The sequence below is a fragment of the Curcuma longa genome, chromosome 3, assembly GCF_044706935.1.
Source record: "Curcuma longa cultivar G26 ecotype Majalengka, Jawa Barat chromosome 3, ITB_CL_G26_1.1, whole genome shotgun sequence".
NCBI lineage: Eukaryota > Viridiplantae > Streptophyta > Magnoliopsida > Zingiberales > Zingiberaceae > Curcuma > Curcuma longa.
In genome coordinates this window covers 16,839,903-16,855,560 of record NC_133863.1, presented here as the reverse complement: position 1 = coordinate 16,855,560, position 15,658 = coordinate 16,839,903, and the positions used below count along the sequence as shown (strand labels likewise).

Genomic DNA, 15,658 nt, shown 5'->3' with positions numbered 1-15,658 from the left:
TTTGTCTTTGGTTTCTTAGTTGTTTTTCTTTTGTTTCCGCTACGTACTAATCTTTTGTAGGAGAAAAATCAATTTTCAAGGAGTGTCTATTCACTCCCCCCCCCCCCTCTCTAGCCATCTTCCGATCTCTAACAAAAGCGAAGGAATCCAGTATTTGTCAGCTGAAACTCGTCTGCAAACATTCTGTTCGATTTCCGAGGAGGGTTTCTTCGAGCTGTTCACGGTGCTAGCGGCGAGCAAACACCTCTGGAGACCAGCATCAAGTTCCACAGGGATCAGTGAATCCGCATTGTGGGTTTACCAGCTTGATTGACAACCAAGTTGAGACGAATTCAAGGAAATGGGAAGGGCTGGATGCATTTATATGTTTCTGCACATTTTGATCCATGTTTCTTTTTGTAATGCATTATCAGTTGATGAAATTGCTAGTTCTTCCGATTGTTAGATTCCTGTTGATAGTTTAGTTGTCTAGGATTTAATGTAGTGCCATTAGATTGCATTTCTTGCTTATTGCCTGAAACTCCATTTCTAATTTCTGGATTTTTGTTCACTGTTTGCTTCAGCATTCCCATTTCTGATCTGTGTTCGAATCAAACCGTGTGAATTCGGTTTACCTAGTTGATGCTTAACTTTTGTTTGAAGTCAAATCTATTTAGAGTTTCCTTAGTTACCATTTCTCCACATTGATGCAATTGAAACCCTTCCTGTCATAAATCTGATTTTTGATTTCAATGGCACTGTTCCGTGCCACGGTTACTGTTCCGTGCCATTGTGTATCAGTTTTGTTGGTTGATTAGTTGTAGGAATTAGTGCTTTTGAAGCTCATTTCATTGGATAGGTTAGATTTAATTCATATAGTTGAATTTGTTTCTTCTTCATTTACTATATTGTTAGGTTTTTGAAATTCTAGGGTTCATGCTTGATAAGACTAGGTTTCATTCTATTTATAATTTCAATCGAAGCCATCTAAACACCAAAACCCAATTTTTATAGAAAACCCAAAAAGAATGACACACAAGATCGAATTAAATAACTTTTCTACTAGTCCTTGGAAAAACACAACTTAAGGCCCCTATACTTCGTTTGTTTGAATTAATTACAGGTTTTCGATAATTTAAAAATTCTAATTTGCAATCCTACTCGTGACACATACTAATCTAGGGTTGTCATAGCCTCAATGCCTCGACTTCATCGAGATTCAACCCTTGTTCACTGTAGGATCGGAAACACGCTAGAGGGGGGTAAATAGCGTGTTGCACGCTTTTCAATTTTTCGTAAGTCACGAGTGCGAACGGAAGCGAGAAAGAAACTTGAATGCGGAAACGTTTATAAAAAAGAAACAACAGCAAAAAGTAATGACACAGTTGGTTTTACTTGGTTCACAGCCCAACGTTGCTACTCCAAGGCCCACGGTCCTTGACCGTTTCCTTTGGGAAAATCCACTAAGACACTTGCCCCTTTTTGGCAGCAAGTGTATCAAGAAATACAAATTCAAAGATTACAAAAAGTTTGGTATAATAGTAGTGACAATAATAAACCTTTACCGACTTTTTGATCGCTTAGTTGTTCCTCGGAAGAAGATCTCGGCGTCTCGGTGTGAATCTGAGTTGCTTGGATCGAGTGCAGCACCGACGTCGAAGAACGAGAGCTCGGGCGAGAACGGAGTTTGAATTCGAGAATTGGTTGTGTTTCGGCTGCTGCTCGCGACCTTCTTTTATAGTCCTCCTGAGTCGACTCAGATGCCTATCTGGGTCGACTCCAGCTTGCGTGGCAGATAAAACTTTATCGCTTTCGCCCGTTATCCTCTCTGAGTCGACTCCAATTGCCTTCTGGGTCGACTCCAGTCGCTGTGGCGTCAATGGCGATAACTTTTGACCCTGAGTCAGCCTGAGTCGACTCAAAACCTTACCTGAGTCGACTCTGGCCGAGTTGGTGGAAAATCGACGCGCTGACTTCCGGATTCCAGCTGACTCTGCTGGAGTCGACTCCAGAACCTATCTGAGTCGACTCCAGACCCGAAAAGTCAACTTTTCATCCAAAGTTTGCGTTCGTTCGATTTTTCCTTCCTGCAAAAGATGTTAGCAAAATAACATGCAAAGGATAATTTATTAAGTCGGTTCTCGGAACCAACTACGAGTCTTAACTTCGGATCTCCAGTGAGACCCTGGGTTAGACTAACGCCTAATGTTCCCCTCGGAAACGCGTCCTCACCCACTCCCCTCGGGAGAATTTACCTGATTGCCAACCGAGTCCTCCTGACTCGTTGGACTTGTGCTTGGCTCTGTCTTCGCCCCCCAGGATTTGTGCTGCAACTGATCCTCCTGATCAGCCCAGTCTTCCGCTGTAACTTGGTCCTTTGACCAAGCCCAGACTTCTGCTGCAACTTGGTCCTCCTGACCAAGCCCAGACTTCTGCTGCAACTTGGTCCTCCTGACCAAACCCAGACTTCTGCTGCGGCGTGGTCCTCCAGACCAGCTCAGACTTCACCTGGTGCACTTGACTTTGCCAAGACTTCATGCCTAGCTTCCACTAGGACTTAACCTGTGTCTCCTGTAAGCTCAGTTCAACATCGTTAGCACAATCACATACTTAACTTGATCCTAGTTCCATAATCAAAATACTGGTTCAATCTGCTAGTGCTTCCTGCACCAACATTCACTTTAATAAATCTGATCCGTCATAACTAACTCAACTAGGCTCCGAAGACATATTATAGATTGTTCTTCTTATATAAAGTAGTGTTGATTTCCAAATATAACACCAATATAGTGTTGATTTTAGAAACTAGTACTATAGTGATATTGATCTTTTGAAAACAGCATTGGAGTATGTGTCAATTTGATACACAATAATAATTTCGTTTACAATATTCAAGATAAGGTTGCACATCATATTTATCTTTTCCACACTCAATTCTTCTATTACATGTTGATTTGTCAAAAATTCAAATCCTTTAAGTTCATGATCCATCAATGAGTTTTGGTCGAAGCACATTAATAGATCTAGAGAACTTTGATCGGACTCATTATAAATATTATAAGTTTGTGGAGTATCTTGTAGTCTATATGTGCCCAGATCTATCAACTTAAAATCGTTAATAATAGTGATTCAAAATTTCAGACTTTAAAATAATTGAGTACACATAATTTATCGCAGGGATGTCGAAATTATACATGGACATCATAAATACCTTCAATGCACTCACTCAGTTCTTCCATTATATGTCAATTTTTTAGAAATTCAAATCTCCTAAGTTCATCATAAAGTTCAGTCAAAATTCATTGATAGATTTAGAAAGCTCTAATCAAACTTATTCAAAGTGTTATTAAGTTTCTGAAGTGTATTCTCAGAGCTTATACATGCTCAGAAGTATCAACTTGAAATTATTAACAACAATGATCAAAGGTTTTCAAAATTTCAGACTTCAAGACAATTGGCGTATATATACAATTTTTCTTAGAGATGTTAGAATTAGGCATAGACATCATAAATATCTTCAATGCATTACACTCTTCCATTATATGTCAAATTTTCAAAAATTTAAATTTTCAAAAGCACATCGGCGGTGTCACCTGATACGAAGGACCTGAATACATCATCAGGGTGCTTCAGTCTGCCGCTCTGGCGAGATGCTCGGCCTAATGCCTCGCCAACATCGTCCACCGAACCCGCTGTATAATGGAGGCTACCTCCGTCGAACGGATTGGGGTAAAGCAGTACCTACCTGACACAGCAGCCTTTGCTGCTCCATTGGCCCAGCCACTTCGGTGGGGAATGGAATCGGTTCGTGGCGAGAAAGGCCCGGTTCGATCCGTTCGCTATATTGAGTCTGGGCTCTACTTTGTAGTTTCTTTTACAATAATAATTCTGATTTTTTTAATTAACATCGTGTACCTAAGCGCTCGGATGACCGATCTAATTTTATAAAAAAACACTTATTGATTATCAAAGTAAATCAAAAAAGTACACGTGGATGCCCATCCAAATAATTAACATTCTCGAATTTTACTACCTATTAGGGAGAAAATCTCTATAATACCTCATTGAATCTCAAACTGCACCGTAGTTGGAGAGTTTAATCACGACAATCATGTTCCAAAGGCAATAATTTTAAATTTTAAAACATATGTTAGAGAGGTAATTTTAGGTATCTTCCTTACCCTGGTGGTCGGTGGGAAATTTCCGTGGGACCGGAACGGCCACCCCCAGGGATTGAGTCCATAAGACTGACTGGGATTTATCATTTCTAGCTATCTTCCTTTTACCATAATAATTCCTAATTTTAAAACATATATTGATGGATAGAGGAGAAGTAAGATTTCAAGTTTGCTTTAGAAATTTTGAAACTAGACCTTTTATTTAATTTCAGACGTGTAATATTAAATTGAATGATCTTTATTATTTTAATTGACATTAAACATCTAGTCCTTCGGACTAATTAACCCTTTGTATAATCACTCTACTCCTATAAAATTTTTCTACCGATTAACTAGATAAATTAAGAAATGAAGATGTCGACTTAATCTATCAAGTAGCATTCACGAATCTATAGAATCTATAGAGAAAATTTTTTATAAATTTATCGTAGTTGAATTTCGAATTCTAAATATCTGATCCATCTCATCGTTGATGGACTTCACCATCTCATCGCCCTGGGATGAGATGTCCTGAGACAATGATCTTGATCTTTTAATTATACAGTTTTAACTGTATGTGTTTTTATCAAATTAATATGATAATACACTATGAATTATAAATTGATTTATCATATTTATACAGTGTAAGTAGTTTTAAGATTAATTAGTTGATACAAATGTTAGTATTTATTTTATTTTTTTATTGTTATATCGTCCAATCCATTTATTAATGGGCCGGCCCAATTAACTATTTCGAGTTCCGGAGAAGCGAAAACTGACCACGTCACGATTGTGCATTTTATCGAGTGGTTAATCCGTGATTGGATTTAAATGTGGGATTTTTTTTTTTTTGACTTTCATTCAATCTTGATAAAAGAAGTAAAACAACAGCCCCACACGAACGGACTTTTGCCCCTTCACAAAGTTTGCTAACGTTTGCATTCATTATAAATTATTACATGCGTGTTAATTGTGAGTTTTTTTTTCATGAAAGTCAATATAAAACAAAACAAAATAATTTAACAAATCTTTAATTGAAGTCTATGATATAAAAACGTGTCTTTTTTAATTATACCTTTGTTAAATTTTATCATGTTTAATATTGTCAATTCATAAATTGTAGATATATTTTATAGATCGTGTCATTGAAGTATAAAAAAAAAGATCCGTGTAATATATAATTTGTTGAGTTAATATAATTTATAATTTTTTTTATTAATTATTAATTTATGAGCTGAGTAAAATGCTTGATTATATAACAGAGTAAGACTGTGTCATGTCATTTAGCAAGCAAAAATAATGATTTTCACAGGATCCACCAGTCCAGTCCAATCTTTCAATAGCATGCCTTCCAATGACAAGGATCTTTGTGGTATTAATAGATCCACAGTTATCCGTGATTATGCTTATCTCCCAAAGGATAATTTTAGTATTGGATTGTAAAGCAATCCTATATCTTTTTTAAAAGTCAAACTTTACTCTAATTTTGAGAGGTGGATTGAAGCCGTGAAGGATATATGAGTTGAAGTTTATGACAGATAATGACATTTAGAAATTTATGGATTTGCCTGAAGGTATAAAATCTATTGGTTGCAAATGAATATTTAAAATCAAACTAGATTTGAAAGGTAAAGTCAAAAAGTATAAGATTTACTTTATTGTTAAGGAATTCACTTAGAAGGAAAATATTGATTATAAATAGATTTTCTTACTTGTGTTAACGAAAGACTCTCTTAAAATAATCATAACATTTATAGTTCATTTTGATTTAGAGCTACAACAGATGGATGAATAGATAACATTTCTAAATTAATGGGATATTGAGAAATCTATATATATATAATGCAACCGAAGAACTTTAAATTTGAGGACTCAAAGCACCTGATATATAGATTAAAGAAGTCCCTTTATGATTTAAAATAGATGTCCCGTCAATAGTATTGAAAATTTGATCAGTTGGTTATTTCATTTGATTTTAAGAAGACTCTTTGTTAATCAATACATATATGTCAAATTCAGTAAAAGGAAAGTTTATTATACTTGTTTTGTATGTAGATGATATATTACTGACAAACAATAATAAAGATCTGTTGTAAAAAATTAAGTCATTTCTATTATGTAATTTAGATCTTGGTGAAACATCTTTTGTATTAAGCATATAGATATGTCATGATCATTTAAAAGGTATTCTTAGAGTTTCACAAAAAGTATATGTTGAAAAGGTGCTCATACGGTATGACATGAAAAATTGTACACCTAGTGACACACCAATGTCAAGATGTGACAATTTCAGTTTGCAGCAGTATCCATGACTTGAACTTGAAATAAAAGAGATGTAATAATTCTCTTATGCATCAGCTATGGACAGTCTCACGTATGTACAAATTTGTACGCGCCCAGATATTACATACATCGTGGGGATGTTAGGTAGATACTTAAGTAACACAGAACCAACGCACTGGAAAGTGATGAAAAAAGTGATGCGGTATTTGCAAAAAATAAAAGAATACATGCTCACGTATCGAAGGTCTGATCACCTGGAGGTAATTAGATATTCAAACTCCAACTTTACTGGATGTTTGAACAACATGAAGTCCACTTTAAGATACATCTTCATACTTGCTGGAGGAGCTATATCGTGGAAAAGCATCAAATAAATGCTAATAGCCTCTTTCACTATGAAGGTAGAGTTGATTGATTGCTATAAGACATTCAATAATGGGATTTGACTGTGAAAGTTTATTACAACATTGGGGATCGTTGATGGCATCACCAAGCCATTAAAGATCAACTATGATAATAAAAATGTAGAATTTTATACCAAGAACAATTATAGTTTATCGAAGTCAAACCACATCGACATTAAATTTTTAGCAGTCAAAGAAAGAGTTTAAAATCGTCATGTGATAATAGAGCACATCAGTACATATTCCATATTAGTACATCCACACATCAAGGGTTTAGTGTCTAACGTGTTTCATGTGCATGTTATGGATATGAGAGTTCTTCCATTGGAGGAAGTACTTAGTCAACGGTTTGCATTTGATCATTTAAAAATAGAGTATTAAGGAACTTTCAACTCATGAATGATTATCAAGCTTAAAATAAGGATTTAAAGGTTATGTGGCCCATATATTTGTGTTGATTGTTGTAATTTTTGGTAATAATTAGATTTATTGTAAATTAGATTATAATTTGAAAGTCATGTTGTTGTTGATATGGTTCAAATTACAGACCTTATGGTAGTTTACAATTCTATAAGTTGATTAAAGGGGCCAAGAATTAGTCAACTAAACGATTAAAGCGGACAATTCTCGGAGAGTTGCGGTACGTAGTGCCCTGAATTGGATAGATAGTTTAGATTGACAAGAGAGGGTAAAGGCAAATGTACGTGATGCAAGGCAAATTCGTGACTGACCTCCATAACTTTCTCCAGCAATGTAAAAGTCATGATGAGATTTGAACTGTGGGAATCGCTTGAACCAATTTACGAGCTAGAAAAATGTAAGAATCTCTTCAGCTGTAATGGGCAAAGAACGAACCAAAGAATAATAATAATAATCAAATAACTGGAAAACTTTGTGGTGTAATTAATTTACCAGTGATCTTATAATCTCCAAGGTTGTTCAAGTCAGAAGTTAATTGTATTAGTGTAAGCAAAACCTACTCCTACAGGGGATTCGACGAAGAGCAAGTTGGCCTCTGAATTCGTTTTTTATTTATTTCATGACCCTTTTGCGTGAGAAGGGCCCCAATATAATTTCTCTGGAGTCTCCATAGCCAATAGAAGAATTAACAACCAGGTCCTGTAAAAAAACAACCGGGTTCTGGTATTCGTCAATGGCTCAATGCATGTGTAGAGTTCACTAGCTAGCTTTACGCAGACCCAAGCCCAATTCCTCCGCCTCTCCTGCTGCTTCAGCGTCGCCTCCTCTGCTTCCAATCCTCGCGCTAAGTTACAAGAACACGACAAGAAGAAGAGGACGATGAGAAGAGCAGAGGAGGACAAGTTAAAGAATCCATGGTGTAAGCAAATGATGAAGTGCAAGATAACACCAACAAATGTCGAGATTTATATATAGCGTTTAAGAAAATTAACTAATATGTTTTCTCGAATTATTAATCATTAATCATCGTAATTAAACATTGATTGGGAGGATAAAAAAAAGCACGGTTTATGAATCCGAAAATTTTATTTATGAAAAGGTAAAAGAAGTTGAAAAAATAAATTGTAATAATTAAAGGTAGAATTTGACTGCATGTGAATGTATCATGTATGTCACATCTAAATTTGCAATGATAAATATATGTTATTTAAATATATTGAAAGAGTTTCTATATATATATATATATATATATATAGATATGATAGACTGCGCGCCTGTGCTGCGCGACATCTGACGTGGCGAGGAATTTCACTGTGCATCGTCCACCGCATCGTCCACCGTGGCCGTCGAAACGAAGGAAAACCCTACGAAATCCCGCCTCTCCCAAATCGCGCGGCCAAACCTCAAAATTGCGCGGCTTCCCTCTCCCTCGTCTGCTCTCCACGGCAATTCTGAGATCCCAAAATCGGCCTCCTCCGCTCCACGTCGTCCCGATTCTGCTCCGCTTCCTTTCTGGCCTGCGGAGTTTGTTTCCCCGTCACTGTCGGCCCTCCTGCACGTCGCCCGTCGCTCAAACCCTAGCAGTCGTCTCGAGCGAGGTTGATATTCTGCTTTTGAGTACCCTTTCCCAGCCAGCTGCCAATGCATTTAATTCGGTTCTACCATGATTTTGTAGGAGTCATTACATTCGCTCCTTCTCTTTTCTGTACTGCCTCTCACTCTGATAGTTTACCTTTCAAAGAAAAATTGATAATTGACATAATTTACCAGAAATTGAAAGAAATCGAAGAGGGAAGACATGGAACATAAGATTGGAACAGAAGTATTTCTGTCCAAACATAAATAGAACAAAAGAATGAAACTACGAAGAGGAGTCGACCGACGAAGGCACGGGGGGCGGCTTTTTCGCGGGGAATGGACTCCGACGGAAAACGCGGGATGAAATTTTGGTTTTTGCTAGCGCCACGCTGTCCACGGAGATGAACAGTGAAACTTCTCGCCACGTCGGCTGTCACGCACGCAGTCGTGTAAACTCATCGCGCAGGATATCAATCCTGTATATATATATATATATATATATATATATAATATTTCTATCCTGTGCTCCAATCCCATCCGCACTCTTCTGCACCGTCCCGCTCTCGTCGCCGTCGCCGCCTCATCCGGCCACCGCCGGCCGCAGGACTGAGCGCGTTCGACGCGCCAGTCGCCGGCGCACTGCCCGGCGTCGGATTCCGGCTGGATAGTGGCTGGAATTCGGTCGGAAACCACTGAATCCCGCTGGCAGCCACTGTTGGCCGCGATTCGGTCGGTTTCCGGCCAAATCACAGTCGGAGACCGGCCGAGGAAGGATCGCCCAGCGCCGGCGGTCCTTCCTCGACCGGTCTCCGACCGTGATTTGGTCGGAAATCGATCGAATCACGGCCGACAGTGGCTGCCAGCGGGATTCAGCAGTTTCCGACCGAATTCATCGGATTCCGACCACTATCCGGTCGGAATCCAGTGCCGAGATGTGCGCCGGCGAGCTGCGCGTCCATTGGACGTGATGCGACGGTCGGAGGTGGCCGGACGGCGAAGCGGCAGTGCCGGCAGCAACGATGGGTCGGGTGGGAGCGCATGAGGAGCGCGGGGTAAGGACCGCAGGGTAGCAGAATTGTATATATATATATATATATATATATATATATATATATATATATATATATATATATATATATATATATATATATATATATATATATAACGGGTAGCAGAATTATATATATATATTTACAATTGCCGTTTCTGGCTCTCTGCCGACGATGGTCAAAACGATGCCATGTCAACCTTTGTTAGCCCGCCGACGGGAAGAACCTGAAGAAGCAAGAACTGAACACACGGCCGCATATATATATATATATATATATATATATATATATATATATATATATATATATATATATATATATATATATATATATATATATATATATATATATATATATATATATACAATTGCCGTTTCTGGCTCTCTGCCGACGATGGTCAAAACGCAGTCGATAAAAATGCCATGTCAACCTTTGTTAGCCCGCCGACGGGAAGAACCTGAAGAAGCAAAAACTGAACGCACGGATTAGCAAGGCGCCGGGGATTCCCAGCGAGGCCACTCCGACGCTCAAGTCAGAAAAAGAGAGAAAATAGAAGTAGTAGTATGTGTAGAGAGTTAAGATGGCTATTGGTTATACCTGTAGAGTTTATATAGAGGTAGCGAGGACATGATTTCCGGATCTCCCTGCTTGCAATTGGTTGTAACAACGTTATCAGCGGACCGCTCTCTGACAAGTTTCAAACATCTAATGGCGTAGCAACGCTAGCTATCCTCATTCGATGGCTAGGATTGTCCGGGACCAAGTATGGGCACTTGGTCTTTATCCTTATCCTTTTAGATAAGTTGCTAAGTCTGACGAAAGAGTTAGTGTGATGACCCGTCTATATCTGTTCTGATACTTGAGGTCGGTAATGACTGATTTGTATGAGTGTCTGGGATGTGCGGGTATGGCCCGAGTTTATATGAGTTGACGAGCTAAACTAAGTATGCATCCGAGCTCTCCTATGCGCATCTGTTCTGATCGAAGCGTGTGAATGATCTTATTGTATGCCACTGAGGCCAAGTTGACCTGAATGCGTAGCCGATCTCATCGATGTGACCCTATGGCTTAAATTTAAGATTGAGACCTTGTCATGAAGTAAGCTCGTGAAGTCGGGGCCTAGTCAGAAGGTTGGCATATGATGCCTGAACCATGTCATGCGGTTAGCGTGTGAATCCGGGACCGAGCCCTAAGGCCAGCATATGATGTCTGTATTTTGCTGAGAGTACTGTGAAAGATCGAGGTTTATGGACAGGAGCTAGAGAGAGCTCAGTTTAGGTATCGAGGCATGCGCTGATCTCATAATGAGGTTGGTATACGAAGTTAGTTTGATGCTAAGATAATTGTAAAAGATTGGGTTATATAGACAGAGGTTAGGAAGAGGTCAGCCTAGGCATCATGATAGGTGTCGACCTCGTAATGAGGTCGGTCGATAATGCTCCTACTCTGTTAAGGTTATTATAAAGAATCGTAGTCTATAGACCGAAACTACGAAGAGCTCATCCTAAGTGTCAAACCATGTTTGTTTGGGACGAGGGTACCGCAACCAAGAGGTAGGGGCTTTTTGCATGGGTATTTTACCTATCTTCCACGGTTCCCCTCTTACCCGTTGTTCAAACCATCACTAAGCATCTGTGTATGTGTACCGGTATCTCGCTAGGATCACGGTCAGAGGTCGGGATGTATTGGATGAAGGTTAGGAAGACTTTGGTTATTGCGCTGAGGAGCTTGTTACCCTTCTAAAGAGGCCAACCCCTTCTTAAAGTCATTTATTATGACCCCCAAGAGATCAGGATCCTCGGAGTGGTTTTACTAGCTTTTCTATATCTCTTTTCATACCTCTCATCCACGTCATCACCAGATATTCTCGCCGAATCACAAGCCTCCGACCTAGTTTAGTCGAAGGAGGCGAAGTCTAACTGACTAAACTTGAGTTTAACTCAGGTTGCTAAAACCTTTTCCATCTTTGGTTTATTTTCAATGAAGACTGCTTTGATAAGCTTCTCCGTCTTATTTATTGGCTCATCCTGTTCTTAGATTTGAGATTCGATTTTCGACGGTGGAGATTAAACAGCCGTTTAAACTTTAGCCTTCCGCTTCGTCTCCCTTCGTCGCTCCTGCTTCACCGACGCCCAAACCCTAACTCTCGCGTGTTTCATCCACCTCATGTTCACTCCTTCGATCATGTTTGCTCCTTCCAGTAAGTTCTGTCTTTAGACCCTTCAGTATTTCGGCGTCCCTCCTTTTATTGTTGATAGATTTTTAAGCTCCGCCTTTCTCCTTGAACTTGTTCTTTCTTACCTCCTCCTCTCCGGTTTCGCCTACTCGATCAGTGTCCTCGGCGCCCTACTCACGGCGCTTCTGATGTCTCCCGATGGAAACCCTAGTTCCCTGGTATGAGACTCAAACCTCGTTGCTATTGTCAAAGGACGACGAGATACTCCTTCGGAACCAATATGGTATCCCTTCTGACCATAGGATTAGAATCCCTTCCTCCACTCAACGACCTGCCGAGCCTCCTCCCGGTTATGTCACTTTTTTCCAGGGGCAGCTAGAAGGCGAATTGAGGTTTCCCATTCCTCATCTTCTTCAAGACCTAGCCACTTATTTCCAGTGCTCTCTCTCTCTCAACTCACCCCCAACTCCTACCGTTTGATTTGTAGCGCCTCTATTATCTTTCATGTTTACCAAATCCCCTTTGATTGCTCTACTTTTCACTGCTTTTTCCCTAAGAAAGGGGATGTCGGGGTCGTGTATTTCACTGCTAGACCAGGTCTTAAGTTCCTGGTTAAGTGTCCAACCTCACATAAGAGTTGGAAGCACAAGTTTTTCTTTTGTGAAGCCTCCTCGCCCTTATACTTGGCCCATATTTTGGCGACCTGAGATGTTTCCTCAACCGTCTTTAGGCCAGTATAGATTAGGACTACCTTTTCTGAATGCTAAAGAAACCCTATCCCATTTGCTGTTTAATGTGAATGTGTTAGTGGCTAATGAGGCTCTTCTTTATCGAGCTGGTCTGAGTCCCAATGTCATTCCTCTGGATGCTTCTTTGCGTAAGTTCCCTTATTCTCATAAGGTTCTTTTTTTGATACTAACTAATTTTTCCTTCCTTGTGGGTGCAGGTGAAGTCTTGTTGAGTGCTGCGGTTAACAAGAATCTGAAATGGGACCTCACCACTAATGATAGTTGGTAGGTTTTCGAAGATGCAGCAGAGTCCTCAGCTGCTGCTGTGGGTAATGAAGTGGCACTCTCCCCTGCTCTTCCAGGGCCTACCATACTTATTCCTGAGGATGCAACAGAATCTTCAGCTGCCGTTGCAGAGGTGGGAACAGCCCCTCAGCAGGTTCTCTCGAAGCCTATCGTCCACATCTATGCTTCGGTCGGTCCCTTCCAGGGGGAGGGTTCTGACACAGTTGTGGAGATGCCCATCTTGACAATCCCCTCTTCTGAGCCAGCTCTAGGGACCAATATCTTCGAGTTTATCCGGGAGACCCAGTCAAAGAAGAGGGTCAGAGAGAAGAGTCCTAAACCTACTCCGGACCAGTCCAGATCAGAGCAAGGAAGAACTCCTATTGATGTCCCTGAGGTTCTGATTGAGGAGGTTCCCCTAGAAGTTCGCCCTTTGAGGTCTATTCCTTCTGAAGTTAGGACCAAGAATAGGCATGATAAAGGCAAATCTCTCCTTAGTTCATCTACTTCTCCTAGTCATCCAGGATCATCCCGACCTCCCAAAGAGACTACTCCTTCTTCTCCTCGTCCTCCCAAGGTTCCTCGCAGTCGAGCTATCTCCGATGAGCCAGGCCATAAATCGATGGAGGACTTCCGTCAATACAAGTCAGAGGTTTTGCCTTGCCTGACTACAGAGGTTCTATATGAACACATGAATGGTTCTCTGGCCAAGGTATGTACCTAATCCCTTATTCTATAAGGCTATTTCGTTTGGATGATAATATTAATCTGAGCACCCCTTTCGATCTGTGCAGGTCTTGAAGCAGTATCAAGAGCTCAGTTGTCACGTTCCTTTGATGTCGTCTACCATTAGTGGTCTTGAAGCTCAGGTGTTGGATTTACAAAATCAGTTGAAGGATCTAACCTCGAACATGGGCATCGCACGAGCTCAAGCTGATGCAGAAAAGGCTGGCAGGGATAGTGATGTGGCCAGGGTAGAAATAGCTAAACTGCGGTCAAAAATAGAGAAGTTGACAATTGACGCTAATCTGAGGACTACCCGACTTCTACAGTTAGAGCAAGACTTGGAAAGGGCCAAGCTGCCTCTTCAGTTGTCTCAAAGAGAGGCAACTGTCGCCCAGTATGAGGTCTGCATATACAAAGAGACTCAGGCTAAGATGGAAGCTGATATATCAGTTAGCACTCTACAACAAGAGGATCTACGCCGAGCATTGGATGAGGCCATAGCGAAAGTACAGGGCTTAGAGCTTCAGTTGGCCGAAGAGAGGAACCAGTGGGAGCAAATATCTGGTGATAAAGAGAAGATGCAATCAGAGTTGGACTCCCTCTGAAAGGAGTTGGCCGACCTCCGAGATGGTGAGGAGGGCAAATGACAAGAGAGGAAGGAAGCCTTCTTACACTCTGCGGAATTCTACGAACTACTAGGGGCAAAGATGAGTAAGATGCTTAAATATGGCTTTGAGAGTGCTGGCAAGCAGTTTGTCCAGTCAGGGATGATTCCTAGGGGAGTCGATCTGAGTTTTCTAGACCCTAAAAAGGTTTGGGACGATTTGCCAAAGTCTGAGAAGCAGGGTTAACGAAGATCTTATTGTTATTTGGGCCATTTTAGGATTTCCTTAAGCGATTTTTATCCTGTAACTCTGATAACTTGGATTTTGAATACCTCCTCCTGTGGAGGGATTTTTATTTGCAAGCGACCTGCAAGGATTTTATATTTTTCTCTATGTGATTATAATTGCTAACCTGGTGTTGATGATTAGTTGTTTCTTACCGAGTTTGGTTGATCGAATACCACGATCCGTCATACTATGCTTAACCTGTGCCTCTGCCCTTGGGATCAAACTATTGCACGTTGTGTAGGCTTAGGCTGGGTCTAGTGATGGGTGAGTCAAGGGAGTGGGTCGAGGACGCTTAAACTGTGTTTAGATACGCGCCGTCATACTAGATCTGACCGGATCTAGCTAGACATGTGGTGTTCGCTGGGGTTCACTGAAATCTGCTGAATTTGTGCGACTACGAGACTATTTGTTACTATAGGAGCTCCCAACTCCTTCTCCCTGTGGTTTTGTTACTGAACTGGTATGGGTGGTTACTGAGTTTTCCCCGAGCTAGGTACGCTTGACTAGGGTCTCTGTTGGGTTCTCTTTATGCTCGAGAGGAGTCTTTAAGGCACTGTTTAGCTTCTTTTGAGCTCGGTCAGCTTCTTCGTGCTTTTGCTAAGCTCAGATTTTCGTCCATTGCCAAGCTCTTTCTGAGCTTGGTCTACTTTTAATTAATTAAGTTAAATTTAGTTTTAATTAAGTTAAATTTAGTTTTAATTAAGTTAAATTTAGTTTTAATTAAGTTAAATTTAATTAAGTGGTAATTAATTATGTTTTAGTTCCTAGTTTCATTTCACCCATGTCTAGGTTATCAAGCAGTTAATCCTATGAGTTGTCTAAGATGGTTTTGTTAGTGCAGTCTTGCCTCAAGTGTAATTGAATTTTAATGTTTAGCTAAAATGAGTTTAAGTTAGGCAATGTTGGTGATCTAACTTGTGTGAATTGAGTTCACAAGAAAGTCCAAGAATGAAGACTTGGCAAATGGTGAAGTCCCGGAG

General features: G+C 40.3%; 1 long non-coding RNA gene across 1 annotated transcript in view; it reads right to left on the bottom strand.

Moving 5' to 3' along the window:
* Positions 1–8,035: 8,035 nt before the first annotated feature.
* The window catches only part of LOC141823116 (uncharacterized), a 10,124-nt gene continuing 2,501 nt past the window's right edge, over positions 8,036–15,658 (bottom strand). Inside the window, exon 3 of the long non-coding RNA XR_012601383.1 lies at positions 8,036–8,087. This is a non-coding gene — a long non-coding RNA (uncharacterized LOC141823116). The remainder of the gene's footprint in view (positions 8,088–15,658) is intronic.